Source organism: Macrosteles quadrilineatus, unplaced genomic scaffold (assembly GCF_028750875.1).
Source record: "Macrosteles quadrilineatus isolate MER2022 unplaced genomic scaffold, UCM_ALF_1.0 Scaffold_4__1_contigs__length_99947679, whole genome shotgun sequence".
In the NCBI taxonomy this organism is placed as follows: Eukaryota; Metazoa; Arthropoda; class Insecta; order Hemiptera; family Cicadellidae; genus Macrosteles; species Macrosteles quadrilineatus.
In genome coordinates, this window is record NW_026542597.1 from 90031626 (window position 1) to 90057150 (window position 25525).

At 34.4% G+C, this 25525-nt stretch overlaps 1 protein-coding gene across 1 annotated transcript in view; it reads right to left on the reverse strand.

Moving 5' to 3' along the window:
* LOC128991889 (sodium-dependent transporter bedraggled) overlaps positions 1-24558 on the reverse strand; it is a 112810-nt gene extending 88252 nt beyond the window's left edge. Inside the window, exon 1 of the mRNA XM_054415152.1 lies at positions 24453-24558. The gene's annotated coding sequence lies outside the window, so the exon portion shown is untranslated. The remainder of the gene's footprint in view (positions 1-24452) is intronic.
* Positions 24559-25525: the final 967 nt, after the last annotated feature.

The following is a 25525-nucleotide window of genomic DNA, read 5'->3' on the forward strand; positions in this document are numbered from 1 at the left end:
TTAGTTTAATTCTCAGGTTAGTTCCAGAGTAGCCGTTGAGGTCATTCCACTTTAAACAAAATATTGATTAAACACTAAAGTAAGCGTCAAATGTTCATGTCTATGCTTCAACTGTATTTTGTATTTTAACTGTATTTTAACTGTATTTTGTGTAACAGAAACGTTTAGAATATATCATCTCATTATAATGTTTTTGAAATAAAAACAAAGCAGGAGTTTTCCATTTAATATTGAATCCATAATTAATTAGTGAAAGTGGCTATTGATTGTTAAACATTCCTTCAACACAATAATACGCTTGAAATATGAAGACATGTAAACAAAGTAAAATAATTTTGTAGACTTCGTAAACATATGTTTTAAAATGAAAATACCCCCGCCGCAGCAAACCTGCAGTTGCGTTACATACATTACATACACTCCAGCCAGCTGTTATCTCATTCTTAATGTATTGTTATTGCCTATTCGTGGTTCAGGAAATAAAAAATGACATTTGTAGTTTATTTTATTTATCGATATTACTTTTATATAATCAGGTATATTGACAGTATGACCTATCACCTAACTGTCCTGTTCACCTGTTTGGTCCTGTTAGGAATCAAAGAAGTCTAGAGTTAACAAAATACTGTACTAAGGCAGAATTTTGTGGAGTGAATTAAAATATCAGTAACTAGTCAAGCGGATGTACTATAAATCCGTTATGGACGGGCGTGAGAAAAAAATAATGAAGGTCAACAAGGCACATTCTGGCGCCAAATATGAAGCACCCGAAAAGTCGCAAATGTACACAACATACTTAAAACAGTGCGCGCGCGTGAGCTTTTTACTATTCTCTTGGATACAGGTTCTTTTCCTGATTATCGTATGATATTATATCAAAACTTAAATATAATTTTTCAAGTCCTCTGCTCATAGATACTACGCACTATGTTCAAGTTGAGATAATCTTCGTCCTCTACTGTTAGACTCACACAATCAACAACAATTTTATCATGAATTATTTCGCTTATTTTTTTTTTATAAATAAAATCGATATTCAATCCTTTAACTCGTATTTCAGTAGATCAAGACCAGAGATAATGTTCTCCATCTCTAAGTAGTTGTTTTTTCAATTGGTAAATTTAATTTAAGAATTACTAGCTCTTATGTTTGCTGTTGTTTTACTAAATGCGATGCATTTTTTCATTGTAAATTAGGCACAGTTTATCTGAAATCACCAAACACAATACAGGAATCCCACCAAAGATTGATATCTCAAACTCTTGGTGTCTTAATAATTAAACCTGTCAATGTTCAACAGTTCAATAATACACCAGCTACTCATTCACTAGGATGGACTTTCATTAAACTGTGTGACACTTCACAATAAAAAACACGGAAGTAAAATAATTCGGGAAAAAACTCCTTTGCAATGTGTATCCTTAAATTCGTGATATTACTGTTTAACCTAGCAAAATAAATGGAATAAAATACAAATAAAAATGAAATAAATGTTGATTTACGTATCATTGATTGCAGATAAGTATTAAAACGATTATAATTATTGTTGAATCGTGAGTCAGCAGTGTGCTTTAGGTAAATAATGAATAGCTCAAACGAAAGCTGGTATTTCACTAAAGGTTTTTAGTCCAAAACATATAGGTTAATGTAATTAGAACTGCTGTAATACATCTTTAACTGAAAACATAGTGTTCGCAATGTACAAATTCATTGATAGAGCATTGAAGTTTTGTTATTAATTGTTGTAAGCAATTTAAGCTGGTTGGTATTACTAAAATATGTTTTATAAATAATAAAAACTAGCGAACCTGGCACACGTAACCGTGCACCAATTTACACAGTTTACAAATTTAAATATAACGGTCTCAACCCCTACGTCAAATAATGCTGATTCACATGGTTATTATTTCAATGTGGTTATTACAAATATGATCAATAATGTAGCCATAAGGTAAATAAAAATTAGTACGTTGAGCGCGATATTATAGTCGAGAACACTATTTTTAGAGATAGCATGGTAATGAAAACTCAGACAAATCCCGTCGATAGACTTAACTTATGAAACTCACTAATCAGAGGGGAGCCAATCCATCACCCGATGTCTTCTAACGAACAAGAATGGTCAATTCAGCTTGGATGCTTATTAAAAGGGAATCGTGTGGTGATTCCCAAACAACTTCGTGCAAGAATTAATTTTTGAAAGAACTTCATGAGGCTCATGTGGGTATAGTTCGCATGAAGGGACTAGCTCGTTCGTATGTTTGGTGGCCTAAAATTGATGCAGACATTGAGAATATGACTTTAAATTGTTTGGGATGTCAACGAGTACAGCATGAATCACCCAAAGCACCAGTTCACCATTGGGAATATCCTTCAAGGCCTATGCAAAGAATTCATGTTGATTTTGCTGGACCAAATGGTTAAAATTATGGCCATTTACTGTAGGCATCCACAATTAGTAGAAAATAATGGCCATAAAATGGTCCAGCAAAATCAACATGAATTCTTTGCATAGGCCTTGAAGGATATTCCCAATGGTGAACTGGTGCTTTGGGTGATTCATGCTGTACTCGATAACTCACTCCATATAGGAGTAAAGAGCCAGTTTGCGAATTTTGAATAACGAAATATTTGCCAAATATACATGTTTTGTACGATACATACCAGCTTTTAACAAGATTTTTGTGACAACTTTCAACGATAGCCAACGGTACAAATCTTAATATATGTTTCCCTTATTTGTATACAGTAGTACAAATTACAGTTGACTAAGTATAATCATGCATACATCTTAAATGCTTCCAAACACGTTTTTGTTTATCGTTTTTTTAATTTGCCCAAGATTTCTGTACGTTAATCATACTATTTCCCTCCCTTCCCATAGCACATTAGGATTGCAGATACATAAATCTAACTGCCACAAACGGTTCCCTCATTCTGCTCTGCCACATTAACTACTTCCTTCACTACTTTCTACGTCGTGGTCCTGTTTAACCCTATCTTCCCCTATCTTCCCCTATCTTCCCATAGCATTTTAGGATTGCAGATACATTAATCTAATTGTCACAACAGTTCCCACACTCCGCACTGCTAGCTTGGTTGGGCGAGTCATCAGTCCCAACCCTAGTCCATCGGGAGAACGCGTCTCGTTGTACCGCCGTCTACTTGTACCTCGATACCTAGGGACAACTAGTCGTAGGTACAACCAACGCAACTAGACGTAGGTACAACTAGACATGTATGCCCTCTCGTTGTACCGCCGTCTACTTGTACCTCGATTCCTAGGGACAACAACCTAGTTGTACCTACGCGTATTTGGCGTCCTTATACTGTAGTATAGTTGTACCTATCCTTCAATTCGTTACCCTGTTTATTTGATTACTGTACGAGTAATTTTTAACTATACCCTTAATATAAAATTAGAAACTGCAGTGGTTCGAACGTTTTTATTTTAACGTTGCTTTCTCAGACACTATTAGATTTAGAGAAAACATTTAGGAAGCATGAACTATTTTCTTTTAACAAATACAAATCCGCTGTTTTAAATATCCCCAATATTTTCCCTTATTAAAATTAACTTTAGTATTTTCTATCTGACAACTTGTATTTTATTGTGATTTCAGCATGTAATTGCAAATTAAAACTTTTTTTAAGTTGATTTTTTTTATAAAGCTACTTCCTTGTTTATGAGTAACAGTGTGTTACATTTGGAAAATATTGGATTTTTGTGAACATTTCACATGATGTAGTTCATATAAGAATATATTGTGAAATTCGTATTCTCTTTAACTTGAATCTTTATATACGGGCTTTCTATCATTGAAAATCAATACTTCTAGTATTGTTTATGTTTTTTTTTCTATGTTTTAAACTCAAAATAATCAGTAAATTATAGGCTTTAATTTGAGCCATTGAACGTTTGAAGCCTTAAGTCAAGATAATGGATTACTCAATCAATATCATGGATTTGAACATTTCTTGGATATTATAATTATTTTAACGCTGCAAGAGTAGTATGGTTCCTCTCAGGGCATACAATAACATGTTAACTGGGCGACACAAGTGTCACCCAGTCCTGAGATTTTGTCGCCCAGTGACTATGGGTGGTGCCGGCATATTTTTTTAATGGTCCACATTTTAAATTTATCGGAATTTAAAAAGTAACATTAGGTAAATATTTTAGAGTAGGGTATTTAGAGTAGGAAACTTATCAGCATTTAATTATTGCAATGGTTCTACGCATCATCGACTGTTTTTACTTATCCTACATTCATTTGAAATTAATCACTAAACGGAGTTAATAACGGCAATGTTAAAAACTAAGAGTAGTTTTGTCTGGTAGATGACGTGGATTTTATCATTTGCACTTTGGAATTTTATATATCATTTAACCAGTTGCATTATGAGAATTTTAAATTAAAACAATTGAAACGATTGGTTAATAATACAGTAGTAAGTTTTGGGAAATTGTATGTTATATCATTCACTATTGGATACAGAAGAACTATTGTATTAATAGTCAAAGGTCATATGCGTGTTATAATAACGAGACAAAGTCCGTACATAATGGAAATTGTATAAATGAACGTAAAACTTCACAAAACGTGTGGCGTGACGAAGTGGCGCGGAGGGGGGACGGCAGGTAGTGATATCACTGAATCTAAATATCAAGTAGCATTATCCATCCGTACATCGTTATTTATATACATATATAAAAATTTTAACGAATGGTGTTTTTGGCCTCTGGGGACATCAATAAATGAAAAAGTAAATCGGTCCCGGGTCTAGGTCTTACCATGCCACCTACGGTAATAGCTTACTTCGCTATAGGGAAATTCGCTAAAATTGACACCAAAAATGATTGAAGCAAGAATTATCAGTGGTAAGTTTAAAGGAGAAATAGTTTTAATCACATGAATACTGATGATTTCATCCGAATTACCCTCTGAATTTAAGAAACTAAAATTTCCTTTGTGTCTTGCTTTCGCAATAACCATTTTAAGACACCAGGGCAATCCCTGACTGTCGTCGGTTTAAATTTAGAATATGCATGCTTTCACACGGACAGCTGTATGTTGCGTGCTGACGTGGTGGTAGGTACGCCTGAAAACTTATATATTTATACACCTAATGAAAAAACAAAAAACATTGTTCATCCACTAGCAATTAAGTAAAATATGTTTTTTTTGTATACACTTTTATTATTCGTCGTAATGAACTAATTGCCATTTAAAATAATATTTGTTAAGTGCAGCAAAGCGCGCCGGGTAACTGCTAGTATATATATATATATATATATATATATATATATATATATATATATATAAATCTATCTATCTATCTTACTAATAACCTAATTATAAATCTGAAAGTTTGTGAGTTTGTGTGTGTGTTTGTGTGTGTGTTGCTCAATCACGCATAAACTACTGGACGGATTGGGCTGAAATTTGGCATGATGATAGCTCACATTCCCGATTAACATTAAAGCATATTCTTATCTCAAAAATCCTTTCGGGCTCCGCCCCAGTGGCTCTTTAGTTAACTTTTATGTTAACTTTATAATTTTTCATATTTAAAAGGAATTAATGAATCTTAACAGCTGTTTCAATTAAACAAGTTGGTTCTGTCGTTATGTTCTATGATGTTCAATAGCATAAAAGTTACAAGGATTACCAACAGGGTGCAGCACTATTCTTTTTTTTAAATTTATGACAACAGCTAATTTCCAACTAAAAGGCGAGTTAGCGTAGCGAACGAGCTAACCTGAAGGCAAGTGAGCGCAGCGAACGAGCTCGAACCCGAAGGCAAGTGAGCGCAGCGAACGAGCTCGAACCTGAAGGCAAGTGAGCGCAGCGAACGAGCTCCAACCTAAAGGTGAGTGAGCGTAGCGAACGAACTTCAACCAGGACGTGAATGAGCCATGCGAATACTTATGAAGTTAAACGGGGCAAAGCCCGCGGGTACAGCTAGTATATACATATATAACAATTTTAACGAATGGTGTTTTTGGCCTCTGGGGACATCAAAATCAAAAAGTAAATCGGTCCCGGGCGTAGGTCTTACCATGCCATCTACGGTAATAGCTACTGTACTTCCTTATAGGGAAATTTGCTAAATAGAAACTAAAAACTATAAAAGGTACCTATCTAATAACTTGTTGAATTATTTACATTGAACATTATTTTTAAATAGAATATGCAATAATCGTTACAACAACAACTTCATACCTTAATATTTTATACGACAGTCAAAGACTCCACTGTTTGTGATTACGCATTTTTTTGGTAAATAAAAGGTATACAATGCCTAACTCTCCACTGAAAAGGCAAATCCAAATATAAATTATCACCTTGTCAAAACTTTAACATTATTGAACTACCCACATTAAGTTGCAAGGAGAAAACGAGACTGCTGTCGAGTAAAAAAGTGTAAATACTCGAGTATGAACTTTTATTGAAACTTGACCAGTATACCTACAATATGATGAATAAGTTAAATCCTATTTATAAAAATGTATTTCTGCGTTTATGTATTTTAGTTTCTACCTTTTTATGTTGTTTTAACTCTCGTCCTTTTAGTGGGTAGAATAAATAAAGTACAAGGTTTTCGGCACTTTTCTAACAAAGGGCTATTTTTACACATAACAAAAAAAAACTACTGATGTAATCATCATGAAATTTTAACAGCTAATAGAAAATATACTTATAAAACAAATTTATATGTTTTAAAATTTTTCATCGGTAAAAAAAATCTCTTACTATATTTGTAATGGCTTTTAATTGAGAGACGGAACAGTTAAGAAACTCAGCTGAAAGCTTGAATTAAAGCTATTAAAAATATAAATATGTAATTTGATTTGCAAATTATGTGCTAACACATATTTGAGTCACACAGCTGAGTGTGACTCGTAATCCGTGTTTTTCTAATTAGTTTAGTAACTTTCCTGTATAGCTCCAAATTTGAGTATCTAAACTGTATTACAAGTGACGTTGTAGGCAGAATCTGCCCGCATGACGCCACGCGGCGCGGCGGGTAGCCCCTATATTACAATTTAAATTACAACCAAACTACGCCAGCTAAAAATTTTAAAAAATATGATCCAAAAGGTTCAACTCTTTAGCTACAAAATCCACCGTTTTTTAACTTACCTGACCAAAAAATAAAAAAATTAGCAGCCGACGAACTTTTTCATGTCATATTTTAAAACTCATTTAAAAGTACCGACTTTATTTGAAGATTTAAAATAGAAAATACTAACTTTTAAGCTTTTAATTAAAACCAATAGTGTCATAGACTTATTGACTTCACTCATACGAAGTTTCAACCATATAACTTAAGTCTAAGTAGGCTAAATGTCGAGTTATTTTGAAGCGGAACATTGAGTTTTGGGGCCGTTTAATAAGCTGTGGCAACCACTGTAGAGACTTCTGGCTCAGACTGTACCGTTGGAGGTTATGAAATTTGGACATTATGAACCGCACTGTTTATTTGGTATCTTCACGTTGGAGTTTGTGAAATTTGGACATTGTGAAACAGTGATTATTTGAATGTTATAGATTTGGAGCTTATGAAATTTGGAGGTTATGAACCGCTCTGTTTATTTAATATTTAAACGTTGGAGTTTGTGAAACTTGGACATTGTGAACCAGTGATTATTTGAATGTTATAGATTTGGAGCTTATGAAATTTGGAGGTTATGAACCGCTCTGTTCATTTAATATTTTAAGCGTTGGAGTTTGTGAAATTTGGAGTTTATGAAACGCTCCCGATTGTTTCATGTTCGATTATTTTTCATAATTATTTGGCTAAACAGATGTTTTTAATATGCGTTTCGGGCTAAAGTAGTTATTTATATTGCAACTAAGAAAAATCAGCTAGAGACGTCGATATGTATGTACTTTTTTCTTGTTTTAAAATCAACCAGGTTTTTGCCAAACCATTTTCAGAACCCAATTGTAAAATATATCAATTATGACAGCTGAAAAAGTGATGTTACTGATAAACGTTTATTTTTTTTAAGTATATAGATACAACAAATACATATATTCTAATTTAAACGACTGATTTGGTATCTGGGGTTAATGAAAATGAAAAAGGAAATCGGTCCCGAGTCTAGGTATTTCCTTCTAGTTTACGGTTTTAGCTTTTTTTAAATATTGGGGAGTTCATTAAATTCGTAATGTTCCATCCATTAAACATTCGAACATTTTGAACTTATTGTATTTGATAGGAAATTTAAGTGATAAATAAAAGTGTTCTACAAATTGTTTCATGAAATCAGCCATTAAGTAATTTAACTTAGCCTATCAAAATTTAAATAGCCGGGATTTGAAAATTGTTTGTAATTAGACCAAGTAATTCTTTTTCCAACATATGTTTCTTCTACAATAACAAACTCAAACAGTTTCACATCCATCGGTTAAGGAACAATCCAAGAATAAAATACCCCCGCTGCAGCAAACCTGCCGACTATGCGAATTTCCAGTTTACTTGCAGGACACCCTGTATATCTCACCGTGTTATGTTGAAAGTAATGCATTTTATAATGTACCAAACATAATTTTCCCACACACGATGTACGTTATCGTTGGCATTGTCACTAATTGAGAGACCTTGTATAAATAATGGCAAGATCATGTTTGTTGTTGATAAGGTGAACAACAATAAAAACATCGAACAGCTGTTCTTCAAATGACGCATTTTCAGAGGTTTCAAATGAAGAAAAAACAGTTACAAAGCTACACAGATCATCTCGCTTCATTCTACATCATCCTTGCAATCATATTTAGCTTATACACATCAGTATGGGTCAATGTCCTCATATAAATGAATAATGGATGGTTAAGTATTAAAGTTTTGAGTTCAAATCCTACCAATAGCCACTATAGTGTGTATGATGGTACCTGCCTTATGGACCTTCATCTACCTGTTCCTTTACATTGGTCAGTCCCCAGGTAGATGAATTAAGCTTACAGGTTCCATTATACAGACTATAGACCCTTATTCAACCAACACACCCTTTTACTTACACCCTTACTAAAAACACAAAATGCTTACGGCAGAATTACTTAATTTTACGAAAAACCCTTATCCTACTTCATGTGTTGAAAAACGTGATACTGGTACAGTCATGTTACATTACTATAGGTACCAGTGTCCTTGCTTACTAGGCCGTGCTCTACTTGCACGTAACCAGACTACCCGTAATGTAAACACGCGGCCTGGTTCACAGTGAGCACCTAAGGCCGGTTCACATGACTGCCCCTCTAGGCCAACTGGATCTAGGCTAAGAGTCTGTTAGGCAAATGTGCGAGCAGCAATTAGTGTATTATTATAATAGCGAAGTCGTTAAGTGAATTAAAATAATAGAGAGAATCCTTGTTCTTGTTAGATTTGTGTTCATGAGAAAATTTCATTGAGTTTCAGAGGTTTTCAAACTAATGCGTACAACCAAATACGTTGCCAAACACGATTTTTTATGTGACCATAAAAGGTCTCCAAGACATTATTTAGGCGATCGGTTTCGATCTGTCATCAGTCAGATTGTTACGAATTAAAACAATAACGGTATAATCACGCTATACAGGTAAAACCATAGATTAAACAATACTCTACCCATACCATACCAACAATACCTAACTCATACTCTATAGCCGATTTTGTAATACTTATAGGATCAGCTGAAGTAATTTTGAGGTATAAAGTACATATGCAGAAAATGTTATAGTTAGTTTTGTCACTGTATCGACTATCTATTAATGAATTTATCTCAAATCTATTTACCATAAGTAAATAGGTCTACTGTGAAGTGTACAGTACTCTAAAATGAGGGTAAAATAGTAACAAAAACAGTTTTTCAGACCAAAGTCAATTATGTAAAAACACGTACAAAACCTTTAAAATTAGCAAATTTTGCTAGATTAAGCTACTAAAATAATTTAGTCAAGAACAACAACCAACATGAAATACTCACCAAAACACGTCAAATTTTTACCGGACGAGAAGTGTATTTGAACTTTCTTAAGTCAATCGTAAAACATAATCGCACCTGTAACACTTACGACATCATATATTTGCGAAACACTCACTTAACTTTTCCTTATTTTTCCACAGTCTTGTTTCCACTCGCTCTAGTCCGTTCACTGATCACCAAGTACAGAATCTGTCTGTCTGTCTGTGTCTGTCTGTCTGTCCGTCTGTAGCGTGAGTGAACAGTTACGGTCCGCTACAACCACCGTATCTCTACAGCACTTATCTTTCTAAATACAGACTATAGTGAAACAGTTACGTTCTCTCTGTTAGAAACAACTCAATCCGTAGCATCGGAGAATATTTGGAAATGTTAACTATAGTCTGTAAGATGGAACCTGTCACCTGGCCCTAGGTCTATCTGAGGACTGGCCAATGCTAACCTAACACATTGGATTAAAATTCCAAACATTTCATCTGGCTAGTCCCGGGTAGACGGAGGCCAGGTTCCATCTCACAGACTATAGTTGTACAAGTTAAGCTCCGGTTAACCATCTTCATTATAAAGTTAGACAATGAATTTAGAGATGAAAAATTTCGCAAGCTTTATTTTGGTTACTATACATGTAAAATTATAAATACATGCACACATTTTGTTTAGAATAGAAGAAACACGGATTTTATTCGCAGCTGTGCTTTAAAGATCACGTATAGAACGCGAGAATTCAAAATGCTGCAGGGAAATGATAGTTTAATTGCCAAACACATTTGGACTAAACAAACTAGACCAAATAATGGTTGTCTAGCCTTTGGAGTAATGCTATTCATTGGCTTTGAATACACAAAGTTTTAATCTGTAAGATTAAAATGTTCGCATTTTTACAAAAAAAAATTTGGAATATTACAACTAACTCCAGTTAAGAATAAATAGAATATGTAGCCTACCTGATTACAAAACAAAAATTGTACCTAATACACGAAAAACCTTTTAATTGATATTGATAAGGGTACGAAAAACACAAGTATTTCATTGATCAGCTCATCAGATTATCTAAATTAAAATATCCCAGTTCTAACTAGCGGACTAACGAATTTTCAGACACACTAATGATGTTTATGTATGACTAGCTTAAATAACATAGGATTGCTTCCACTGAACTCACAAAAATCCTATTTTAGGCCTAAATAAATCGGTCCAAAGCAAATATTTACGTTTCTCCATAAGCTAATTGTGTTGTGATGCAGGTTTGCTGCAACGGTGCCTAAAAAAGGTCATAACAATGCTAAAACATTCAGATGACCTCTTTTGTGCAGTAGATAAACGGTGGTAAAACGGTAAACAGATGAATTCCAAAACAGCTTACTGTATTCGTTCTGTTTTTAGAAACTCTACCAAACAAGTTTTAGTTCAAATCCTCAATTTTTTTTATTGCAATTTGTGTCATTGTGAACATTCTAGGTCTTACTTTCAAAGGTTTATTTAAAAAGACGAAAAATCGCGCTTTTAAAATAAAAGATCAAACAACCTTACTCATTACAGAATTTAGGATTCAAGTTTCAACACGACATTCAACAATAAAGAAATCTTCCTAAACATTTCCTTACATAGAAACTCGCATAACCTAGAAACGCTTTATCATTTGACAATATTAGGTAACTCGAGTAATGTATTGTGGGAAAATAAATACACAGAGTATCATGACAATTGCAATGGCTTCCTTGACAAGTCGATGACTCTATGCTTTATCAATAAGCGTGAAATGTCTCAGGTGACGCGAGCGAAAGTGAGGTTATGTCAGCGACAAAACAGCTGATCGCTCGACCTTGTCGCATCGACAAAACAGCTGGACTATTGTAGACTGTATGAAAACATGTAAGTGATCAGCTGATGGACGAATTATTATTAATGGTCGGATCGTCGATTTAATTGAAAAGATACTACTTGGCTAAAGAAATAATTTTTCGTTTCACATAGGTGGTGTCACGATAATTAGAACAAACTGTATGGATCATAAACATAAACATAAATTACGTCACTCGCCAGAATGCCTAAACAGCTGGTTTACAAGTTCCATTCAAATATTAGTAAAATGTTTACGCTCGGGCCAGTGACATAATTTGTTTATGTTTATGATACATACCGTTTCTGTTCTAATATTCTTGGGTGGTGCAGTAACTTAATCTATAGCTACGGTAGGTAGTGGATAAAATATAGTGCTCGGCTGAAAATCGAGAGGTAGCCAATAAAATAAAAATTATTGGTAGATTTTTATGGTAGTTTTCGTTGTTGCGTTACAACACAAATTTTCTTTTTCGTGATTACCCGCATATCCACCACTTCCCTTGTTTATTTACCCTCTGGAACTTCAAGGTCGATTGATTCAGCGGCACACGTGCCAAAAGCGGCGCACCCCAAGCGTCTCCGAGTTCCTGGAAGGACCGTCGGGGAGTACCACAAGGGTGCACTTTAGGCGCGGTGACATTTCTTTTCTTAGTCACATCTGGTTGCTAGTGCCAGATGTTTCGGAATGACCGTGAAATAGGCCTAAGAGTTTCTTACAATGGGTTACAGGCATTTCTCTCAAACAATAGTCGGTTATGGTCGGCTTTTTTGAGTTTGATGATATATCGTTTCCTGTATAAAAAGAAACCTTGAAAGAGTTCTCCATTATCCATAGGGCAATTGAATAATTAAATAGTTTAGACTTAGCCTACACATTTTTTCATGCAATAGAAAATTCCTTAATCATGATACCAGTGGATAGGAATTCGAGGGAGTCCTACACGAATGTAATTAACGTAATTCACGAAAACCAAGGTATAAAAAATTATTATCATTATTATAAGCACATCACCCTGTTTCTTAGGTCCCCCAAATTTATGTAAAAAAATTGAAAATAGTAAAAATATTCTTTTACTGTACATAAGTAACGAAATTTGACATCTTAAATTAATATTCTGTTTTAGATTGTATACATTGCTCAAAAAGTGCATCCTATTCGAAAAACGTGTTCATAATGGATGAGATTACCTGATTTCAAATCCGGTATGTGTTAAATCTCAACAACCAAACCGTAGTAAAATAAAATCAGGGAAACAACCTAAAAGATGGGATGGTTTTTCATACAGTTTTCTGTACTTTAATTTTTCAACCTTAATCCGTAAATCTAATTTGATTAGTAAATTGTTATTTCTACACTAAACACACGCTATTTTCCTTAGTTCCTTTGCCTTTCCCTCGCATTCATTATTTATTCGTTTGGGTTTATCCCTTCTAAGATAGCCTGCTCATTAATAATCATACCAGCTGATGGTTAAAGAACGATTGCAACTAATTGTCAACAATAATACGATCAGCTGATTGGACAGTTTCTTAATTATTTTGAAGCGGTTTAGGGTTGTATGGTTCAAATATACACATAGAACTTATGTTTTTGGATATTTTATAACTATTTTGAGATGGGAACTCAACGAAGGCGTATTTTATCCCAGATTTAAATGGCAGATGAGTGTGGATTGAGTGAGAATTAATTTCTTTAGCTAGAATCATCAATTAAAAGTACAATGATCAAGGGCAGCTGGGTCCTTTTTGAAATTATCTTGGCTAGTTTTATTTTTTCACAACCAAACCTGATAATCTTCAGATTACTAGGTTGACTATTATAACAACTCAGCTTAAGCCTAATATTAATTACAAATTAATATATAATCGAAAATATATACAAAACAATCAACTATAACAGAACTGTCTCAGTTATTTATAGAACCGAAAGTCTGTTTCAATCAGCTGTTTGTATAAGCAAAGCAGACATATTAATGTGAAACATAAGATGAAACAAACAAGTGAGAGCGGAAAACACGTCACACGAGGAAAAAACCTGTTCCGAACAGTGTTAAAATTCACACATTTATTTATTTGTTTGTTTGTTAGAAAAGTCAACCTCGAGGATTTTAAGAAAACATTAATGTATGTTCATATACGAATGTGTCGTTGTGTAAAGTTTATATTATTTACATTATGTATAATTCTCGGGTTTACTTTTCAGAACGGGTTATAACTTAATGGGTTCCATTGGAATGGGACGAGTTGCTTTTTTTAATCTTCTCCTGATTCAGGGGGTCCAACCTGAACTAAAGGCAAGGTTTACCGGTTCGTGGCGATTTGACTAAAAGAAATTAGTGATTAAACAGATTTTAATCCAAACCTTGGAGATCGAAGGTCAGTGTTCTTGTTATTACTTAAAAGATTCCTTTATCCTAGAGGGAATTTCATAAAGCATACACAAACATGCGTTCAGATTCCTTCAACGGGGTTTTGTAATAATGCACAGTGGTTACAGTTTTACAGCTGTTTGTAATTTCCACACTATTTTTCTTAATCAGCTGATTCATGTAAAGTAAAGGTTATACTGTACTGAGTTTATCACGGGGATCACTTTATCAATGACCTTGGGGACACCTGATCCTGAAATGTTGACATCTGTGACGCCAATGGTGTCCCTGACACCTGAATCATCAAGTGTTCTAAAGACGTTTTACCTGTAGAGTTGCTGAACACGATGTTGAACATCATAGAGAACAAAACTGTTTGCGCAACAATATAAGCTTTACAGTAAATATTTAATACATACAATACTTACATTTGTTTAAGTAATTTCTAGGATTTAAGATATTTTGAGTTTCGATGATGAGCAACGATGATACTTTTGTACTACTAGGAAACTTTTATAAGGGGAAGATTTGTGTTGATACTCAATTTTGTTAAGATTCCTATAACAATGCTTTGTTTCCTTTTTTAATGCTGATTCCACAGTAATCCATTTGAAGACTTGTTTAAAATTCTTAGATTAAATCCAACTAAGCATTTACTGTGAATATAAAGAAATGTGTGATAGGTCTATAGTGAAAAGTGTTTTATCTTTGGGGAAACCCACAAATTGAATTATCAGATACATTATTATTTTGTTGGTAAACATCTAAATTTGTGTTATAGCAGTGTGGTTTCATTCCCAATGCACGGCCGTCCTAGCTATTTAGAACCCAAGGTTTCTATCTTTGAGGCCCGAGGTTCAAACCATGCCCTTGAGAAATGAGAAATTTCATAAACAAATGAGAATGAGAAATTCCTGTCCATGAGACATTTTTGTTGACGTTATAATGCAATTCTTAACTGTCAAAAATAAAGAGATTTGAGTTTGAGTTTGGCCAATAGCGTTTAGTTATGATAATTACGAAACTTCATCTTGGAAAGATAGGTTTCTATTACGATCAGAACTTCCTACGCATTTAAGAACTCCCTCCAGGACAAAATAGAGTGATTGAAGCAACAAAAGAACCTTTTACGATCATCAACATTTTTACCCAACCTGTGTAAACAAAGTCGTAATGTTCACCTATTATGCAAGTAAGTGAATTTGCATTGCAAGTATGGGAGAAGGGAGCTACGACAGAAAGATGGAAAGGCAAGACTGACTTCATCGCATATCCTTCGCTGCAGAGGTTCAAGGACATACAGACATCGACTCGTTGTAAACAGTAGGTGGGTAAACACATGCTTCTGAGGGTGAGATGGTAAACAAACAACCTTAGTGACGTCTTGGATATGAGACGAAAAACACCTGCTTAGTAGGGAAAATATGGGGAAAATGTTAGCTAAAAAACATTTACAGCCTTCTAAAATAATTTAAATACATTGTAAATTATTAAATAGTCTTTTTAACTTGTGAATTCGTATTATCATGGGACATATAAAAGGAATAAGTTAGGCTATAGGAGCTTCAATAAGAATTTAATAATTGTTTGTGGAATTGAATCTAACTTACAAAACGTACTGTGAAGTTTATACTGAGTTGGAAAAATGGCAGTGTAGATTTTTGGTGGATATACAAAATCAAAACATTTCTCAACGATCCCTCAAATTTTTTCACCTTGTTTTCTAATAAACTTTCTTATTTTAAGAGATCTTTCATCTAACTTACAATACTATTCGTAATGTTCAGTTAAAACCGTGTTTTAAAATTTAATTTGGCCAGTTTGTTTCAAGAAGGTAGTAAGAATTTTCATATTTAATAATCGATACAAATTGTTCAGTCATTATTAGCTTAGTACTTTTGTAGAGTAACTAATTTGAGCGATGAATGTTTTCATATCAGAAAGAATAAACATCGTGTATCTATATTTTTAGATAAAACATTGTTTATCAACTTAATTAGGGAAGAACCATAAAAAAGATTTGATTGACTCTCTTACATAATTTGTACTATTGTAATATTTTTACTCAAAATGATTGTAGACTCGTATGGGAACCTTTCAACTGTAAATTTAAGATAAGGCAACAAAAATCAGTTATAGCCCAGACATTAGGTAAAATTAATTAAGTCTTAAGTATTTCTTCACGATTCAACGCTACAGACTTATTTGCATGCCTGGTGTTGTCCAGTGGTCGTCGAAGTCATGGTCGCCAGGCAGAGCCCGAGGTGTGGATGGATCAAGGTCGAGGAACAAAGAGAGAGGATGGAGGCGGGAGAGCTACAGCTTACAGCTGCAGAGCTACAACTTACAACTACAGCTGTTCAGCTACAGCTGAAGTTGAAGAGGAATACCATAAAATCTATAGAATGCATAGGAATTGTGGATTGAATATTTGAGTTTAGTACAATAATAGACGAACAGACGTTCAAGTTAAAACAATTATTGTACAGTACTCTTTATTGCTCAATTAATTATTAATAGTTTTCCAAATAAATTAGTCCACCAATTCAAAGACGTGGCCATCTTCACAAGAGCCTACTTGGAAGCCTATAACATATTTAAACATATTTTACGAATGCCCAAACAACGAAATTACTACCACAGCACACCCTAATGCAAATTATTTTTGCCAACTAATTTTATTTCATTGATGTATACCTAGGTTGTCTAGGCATCACTCTTGATCTTTCATTATTATTGTTTTGTATGGAATTTTCATTGAAATATTAGGCTACATTTTTTTAGTTCCAAATACGTTCTTAATCCTGGTCGTTTTCTTACCAAATGTTAACTTTTTGTTATAAAAATCATAATTAATTGATAGCCAAATTACGGGATATCTGAGTCATGTGGTTTATTGACATTGCCCATGTCTGTATTGCTATGGTTCAGTGGCAACAGAGATTCTACATCTCAATTCTTGATCGTATAAAAGACCAAGAACCACCCCTGCAGTACAGCAGTACGTGTTCTGCGGAGACTACGGGAGACCTGAACGATGGAGCGTGGCCGAAGCCTCGGTTTACCGGTCATTCCTCCTGTATACTTCCTTGAGAAAACCCCCCATTCAGTAACATCCATGGCTCATTCATAACTGGCTACACTCCCACGCCATCGTATCGAATCTGTGCAAAAACTGTGCGATACATTTAGTATTGCTTTTAGTGTTCGTAATAATAATCTGGATAACTGCGATAGTTCTCATTCTATATTGTTAAATCACGACAACAAATACAATTATTATGTATGATCGTAATATGACAATCCAGTCCTGAGAGCTGAAACCCAACTGAACTGAGGTTGTTTTTAGGACTATGTCCTCTTCAGCCAAATTATGTCTTTGAAAAGATGAATTTAGGCTAAGTGACTGCATTGCAGTTCTGGTGGCGTGAAGGAAATCACCCAATACAGAGAAATAATTAGTTATGTTACGGTATGTTGAATGTGTACGGCATCAAAAAATCAAGGTGCGTTGTTTAATGTGAAGCGTGTGTCCGAACTGACCAATTCTACCTACCAAACCCCCGGATCAGTCTGGATTTTCCAGAACTACTCTCTAGTCGCAGATCAGTTTGGATTCACCTAAGGAAAAGATGAGTAGAAAAAATAGTAGAATGAAAGAGATTATAGCTTTTTCACTTACCAAGACCACGTCGTTCTATAGCAGTACCATTTATTTAAGGTTCAGTGATCAAAATGATGGATCTAAGGTAATTAACTTTATCAGGATCGAAACAGTAGCCTCCTGATTATTAGGAGATCACTTTATCCACTAGCTAAAAAGTTATTTTCGTAGATTGAATTACTTTATGTTTTTTTCTTGCTACCACTTGATAAGTGGTCCTGCACTCAAAGTTTTTTCTAAACCACCAAGTCGAAGCATTTTAGTGATTGGCGGGATTTGAACTTGTACCTTCAACACAAAAATCATCAATCTTAACCACTACACCAGCCACATCCTTTACCTATCGACTTCTCAGCACACAAATTACATGACTTGGTTGAACATAAACACATTTACAAGGACAGCTGGTGGTTAAGCGCCACTCCCAGTGAGGCACAGCGCACATGTGTTGTGTGCGCATGCGCAACGACCAGCCAGAGCCATAGCGCATGTGCCGTGCTTGCGCATGCGCGACGACCAGGTGCCGCGGCGCGCGTACATCCTGCGTAAAGCACACAACGCACAGCTGTCTCTGTATCCTGTGTTTAAATACATCCACGTTACTAAATATCCTCTTTGTTATTGTTCGAACAGATTGCAGAAATGATATTTTCCAAGTGCGAAATTAAATTGTGTATTGTTTGGTGATTGTATCTGTCTGGGGGTTTTTTATGAAGGACTCTCTTACGAAAAATCTTTCACAAAATAATTTAATCAGTTTAATTATTAACGCAGTAGCCTACTGTACATATCATGCCATCATCATATTGCTCATATCATCCTATCAGACACTTTCTGAGTACATTTTCCCACAAAAGTTTTTCTCAAATTGTTTTTTTTACTGAAAAATAACGAATTCGTCCCCTTATTTTAATGATAATGGATTTAAGAAGTAAACACCTTGCTGGAATAATTGATTAAACAACAGCTGATTCCTTACAATGTCTCCGGAAACACGTATTTCTTCAGTATGCCTCACAAACATGCCGTTTGACACACATTAAGCAATATTGGAACTCAAGTAGGTGTAAATATGATCATATTGGTGGACCATTGGGAGTGTTTGTTTTAGATACATTTCCACCACAGCAAATAATAATCGTATTTATGTTGTAAACTTCTGTAAAAAGGAAAGGGGATTCTTTAGGAAAACCATATTCTTTAGGAAAGCACTCTTACACTCTTGTACTGCTTTTTAGCTAATTTTATTCTTTTACCAACTACTACTACATTTCCTGAGTACACTTTGTTAATATAAAGAATATTAACAAATATGGGTGGTATCCTTTTAATTTGTACCAGGGACGATACAGGAATGCACAGCGAGTATTTGAACAAATAAGCCACAGTGTAACTGGAACGCCGCACCAAGTTACAAAACCCCCATAAACGCTATCAGTGATAACGGCGTTGTAAAAGTGGTTGTAACCGTTGTAACATTCCGCGCCCCGTGGAGATAACGTTATCTCGGGGGAGAGGTTTGGAATCTTTCGAGATAACAGAAGCTGTGTGCTGGACTTCGCTCCATGTAAAACCTCTCTAGGTTTGAAACCATTGCAATGTCTCCGGGATTTTGAAAGAGATCTGCAGGACACTCTGCTGGTCTTATACAAGGCTCCACAGTTGTACACTCATCCTTCACTCATTTGTGGGTTAAAATACGCACCTAGGTGGCGTCCGTCTCAATAATGGATAGCTTTTAGACTTTTTGCGACGGAAATTGTTTCAAATTGATTTTTAGAACTGTACAAAACACCTCAAAGACACAGTAAGCTTATAAGCTTACTGGTAAACAAAATTTGTATAACGGTGCAGTACTTAAAGGTTTTGGAATAAGCAAGAAGTATAAAATACCTATGCGAAGGTTTGCAGGTTTTGGAAAAAGTATACAGCATTTCTACACGCATCAGAAAATATATAATGACACTTACTTCGCTACTAAGTTGATGAATAGTGTTTATGTACCAGAAGCCTATAGTCTGTATACAGATATATTTCTTAAGGACCGACCCAGGTAGCTGGTGGGGCCGTGCGCCACCCTACGGTGTACACACTATAGTTTCAAGCTTATTTGCGAAAATCAAACTGGTATAAATATAATGTTTAGCTACAATACCTCACTTCAGGATTCGTATACTAATAATTAAGATACAAAGTCTTGAACAAGTTGACCAGAAGCAAAGACTAAAAATAAGTAAACATTGTATACGTACTTGTTTCCCTCTTGTTTGTGACAGAAGTTAAAAAGAGTTTAACCGATTATCGATTATCGTAGAAAAACGATAATCGATAAGTTGATATTGTGCTCGTCCGTTTATTCACCATGCAACTGATAAAAGATTTCTCGTCATTTCAAACTTCGTTTTTTAGGGTTTTCATTCGAATGAGCCCAAGGCGACTGAATGCATTTCTGTTATTTGAGGAATAATCTTACTTTGTGTAGATTAAAATTATTAAGCTACATCACAATACATACAATTTACAGCTGATCCAGAAGGTATAAAATGAAAAACATGTTGTTTATGTGGCACGAGTAGGATATTTAATTGTTATCTATTACACTGAACAAAAAGACCAGTGACAAAGAATAGACAATGAACGATTATTATAGACAAACAATACTATCGTTAAGTTAATATTGGACTTGACTGTTGATTCATAGTTTGTAGTTTAAATGACCCGTATAATAGCACAAGGTCAATGCACTACAGCTACCGGAATTAAGACAGCTATGACACTAATTATTTGTACAGGTTGTCAAACCTTAATTAGAATTTTGTTTGTTTAGAAAACATACAGACCCAGTTCATGTTTTACAGAATTGGGTTATGTGTCCTTTAGCTTGGGAAACCTTGTAGCCTAGATAAATTGAGAACAAAAATTGCATTTCCTGTAGAAGAAATGTCACATTTTCTAGGCGTTTAGTTGGCGTTAGCTTATAGGTTTTTTATATTGCAAAGTCTTCTCATCATATTGTTAAGTATGAGTTCTGGGTGTTGATCATGTTGGGTTCACAAAGTGTCCTTGAGTTGACTAAATGTTTTTAAGGCTAGATGTCACGATTTGTTGTGCTATAGGTTAAAATACCAGAGGGCTTTTCGTGTAATATTTTGCAAGTAGTTAGTTATAAACAGTTAGTTTCGCACTGGTTCAATAACAAAAAAAAAAAAAAATAGAATTAATTAATAAAGAAGAAAACGATCCTGACTGAACTAACCTAAAACTCTCAACAGCTGATTCTATAGATCATATAAGGGGTACATATTATCCTATTATTTAATCCGTGTTAATAGTACCTACACAAGCAAGTTGGATTAAGGTAAATGCACCAGTAGCTGACAGTGCTCCAGAAGCTGACAGTTTGAGTTTCTTAACATTATAATGTGGTCTCTTAAAAATATTTACACATGATTGCATTGTTAGAAGAACATATGTTTATTCTTGATTTGTTTACAAAAAAATCAGTTAAATTTAGCCCATACTCGCTGAATGGTGGTTGTTTGAAAGCGACCCTGTCCGTACACATCACATTTAGTCGATTCCCTTAATGAAATTGTTAAGAAAGTTAGTTTAGTTTTTTGTCATTTCGCTAAATTTCTTAAATAGTATTAATGATTAGGCTCATTATTTTTATCAATTATACCTTTGTTGACAATTTCATGAAAAAATTGGGGCGTTAGGGGTTTTGGATTTAAAATTATATCAATGTCAGGCTTTGGTACACAAAAGCCATACAAGTTCCACTAGCTGACAGGGGATATTTGCTACTTGCACAATATTAAATTGGTTTCACCCATCGAAATTTGCATGCTATTTATAATTTATGTGATCTCACATTTTTATAAAATGATTTTAATTTTTTAATTTATAAGCCAAATTATCTTAAAAAATGTATATTTTTTTAAAATATATATAAAATATATACAGGGTGACAAACAAGTCTGGAAACGGTTTAATATCTTTTTAAATAAATCCGTTAGAGAATTCAAACCTTTCACATCAACTTACATGTATGAAAACTACTTTTTCCAAGCATTATCATTTTTTTACCTCTACCAGGGGACGGCCCACGAGGAGTAGGTACATAATCTTTAATGTAAGCATATGTTGATATGCACATCATTTTAAAGGTCTGGTCAAGTGGAGTTCATTGCCAGAAACTGCGTCAAAAAAGGTTCATCCGTTACAAAATGGCGGCTGTCCAAAGTTCTTGTGGAATATACCCGCACAGGCCTTAGTATTGGTAAATACTCGTATTAAACATTAGCTTGAGAGCTGAAACTGTATTTTTAAGTCAACTAGCTCATAGATTAATATTATAAAATCTTCAAAACAAATTTTACCGAGTTTCAGATTTCCCAGCTAATGTTGAATATGAGTATTTACCAATACTAAGGCCTGTGCAGGTATATTCCGCAAGAACTTTGGACAGCCGCCATTTTGTAACGGATGAACCTTTTTTGACGCGGTTTCCGTCAATGAACTCCACTGGACCAGACCTTTAAAATGATGTGCATATCAACCTATGCTTACATCAAAGATTATGTACCTACTCCTCATGGGTCGTCCCCTGGTAGAGGTCAAAAAATGGTAATGCTTGCAAAAAGTAGTTATCATACATATAAGTTGATGTGAAAAGTTTGTATATATATTTTAATGTAAATATTATTTATTTTAAAATATGTAAAATAAATTTTCTTAATAACGTTTTATGTGATTTTATAATTTAATTATTAAGTTAGATTTTATTCGTCTTATAAATTATAAAACCTTTAGGATTAGCAGCTAATACATTTAAGTTCCAGTGTCAGCTACTGGGACAACTGACTGTCAGCTACTGGTACAAGCACTTTTTTCACTGTCAGCCACTGGAACACGTACAAAGGTTGAATTAAGTTTAAAAATGTTATAAAATATATTTAAAAAACCCTTTTTGTATGACAAATTTGAAAACTACACTAAATTTAGAATCACATAAAATCCGTAATATCTCTTTAGTTCCTATTTATTCAAAACCACGGATTATTAAGTGCGTATAGTTTCTTATACTGTCAGCTACTGGTGCGTTTACCTTATTGCAATTATCAGGATAGAAAAATTTAAAGATCTCTAAATCTAAGACATATAAGGTAAACCATTGACATATAGAGGTAAAAAAATGATAATGCTTGGAAAAAGTAGTTTTCATACATGTAAGTTGATGTGAAAGGTTTGAATTTTCTAACGGATTTATTTAAAAAGATATTAAACCGATTCCAGACTTGTTTGTCACCCTGTATATATTTTATATATATTTTAAAAAAATATACATTTTTTAAGATAATTTGGCTTATAAATTAAAAAATTAAAATCATTTTATAAAAATGTGAGATCACATAAATTATAAATAGCATGCAAATTTCGATGGGTGAAACCAATTTAATATTGTGCAAGTAGCAAATATCCCCTGTCAGCTAGTGGAACTTGTATGGCTTTTGTGTACCAAAGCCTGACATTGATATAATTTTAAATCCAAAACCCCTAACGCCCCAATTTTTTCATGAAATTGTCAACAAAGGTATAATTGATAAAAATAATGAGCCTAATCATTAATACTATTTAAGAAATTTAGCGAAATGACAAAAAACTAAACTAACTTTCTTAACAATTTCATTAAGGGAATCGACTAAATGTGATGTGTACGGACAGGGTCGCTTTCAAACCACCACCATTCAGCGAGTATGGGCTAAATTTAACTGATGTTTTTGTAAACAAATCAAGAATAAACATATGTTCTTCTAACAATGCAATCATGTGTAAATATTTTTAAGAGACCACATTATAATGTTAAGAAACTCAAACTGTCAGCTTCTGGAGCACTGTCAGCTACTGGTGCATTTACCTTAGCTCTTACAGGAAAGATTATGCATAAGATTGGATTCAGGAAGATCAGGAGGATTATCTTAAATTGACTCAAGATAGTCCTTTGAAATCTAAATGTATTTTAAATATATCTCTTCTTTTAGGTCGATGGACCTACAAATTGTAGTCTTTATGACAAAATACTTCGTAGTACGACGTTGTTGTGATGTAGGCTATATTTCAAGATGATCATTTAGGATGATAAGTTTTCCGAATTAAAAATCATCCATCGTAACAGAAAAAAAGTATTGTTTACATTATTATCACATTAGGTCGATAATAAGACATAACAGTATGAAATATTTGAAAATAATAATTTTATCACAAATTTGTAAAAAGGTTATAAATCAAAAGTGAAGGCAAACTCAACCATAGTTATTAAAACCGGTTTACTAAGAATCCTCTGACATAACTACAAAAACATAAACAAAACAAGGTAAGCATACCAACTAAATAAACATAATATACGCACAATAATAACACAAAAACAACAGATCAAAGAAGGACCAACAAATAGTTGGAATCAATTAAAATAAAAAAAAGCTAGTCACAACAAAGGGGTCAAGAATCGCATTGTTGTAGTAGCCTAGAATCTCCAACCAGCGGAACTGGGAAGATCCCACGGTGGGAAAGAATAATAGAATAACAGTATCGAGTAAAAACATACCTTTACAGTCAAGGAAATCCTAAACACAACACAATCACACACTGGAAACTCGCAGAACAACTCAACACCCAATAGACCTTGAGGTTAGACGCGTCTCACACTCAACTGCAACTGTCGACTGAAGAGAAGACTGAAACGACTGAAACTGATCACTGATCAGTCAGTCAGTCCCGTAACCATAAGGTCGGTCTGCCACGTACTCCGCAAGGGGAACTGGCCCGTATGGCTCTAGCTGCGAGAGCGCTCTGGCGGCGCCAGTTGCAACTACAACAGGTGTTTGGTAATCAGTTGCAGGTGCTGTAAGTGCACCTGAACTGTCAAACGATCGGTTGCATTGAATGGTGGAATGGAAATGTTGTAGTTGTTAAAGTATGTTTCGACTGTAACGGGGTCTTTCAAGGGCCTTACACGGTCAGGATCAATTAATTGTAGAGGACTACGATTGCGCAATATTATTGAAGAGTGACCAAACCGACCATATACCAAATAAATTTGTTCAACCCACGGTTGAAAAGTCTATATTGGTTTAGTTACAGGGCTGATACAAGTTTTAAATTGGTTATCATGTGTGATGCTTTTCGATGAAATGGCGACCATACAAAGTAGGTATTTTAGGTACATTTGATTTTACATGTATAGAGGTGTAGGATAAGTGGCGATCTTGTAGTCTTGTTAGTGACTAAGGCCGACATATTCCTTAAACGCAGCTGTTAATTTAGCCCATACAGCTAATAGCAAGGACCTACAGTTTATAGTGGAATCCGAACCACATTTTTGCCTTATATACTAATTGGTCTAATTATCAGGATGGTACTGCGGATAGTCGTAGTACTCACTTGTTCAGACGTTAATCCACACCAGGGAGTATCGCATCCACAGTACACGACTATAAATATCCACAATTCGTATTTGGATGCTAGCGTGTGCGGTAGTCGCCCTGCTGAAGCCGAAGAAGAGGATGTGGTTGAAGAAGTGGTGGAACAATAGGAGTGACTTTACCATGAAAGTCTGCTGAATGAGCTTCGAATAAGTGAACAAAGTAACTCTAATAACTTCCTCAGTCTCAGATTATA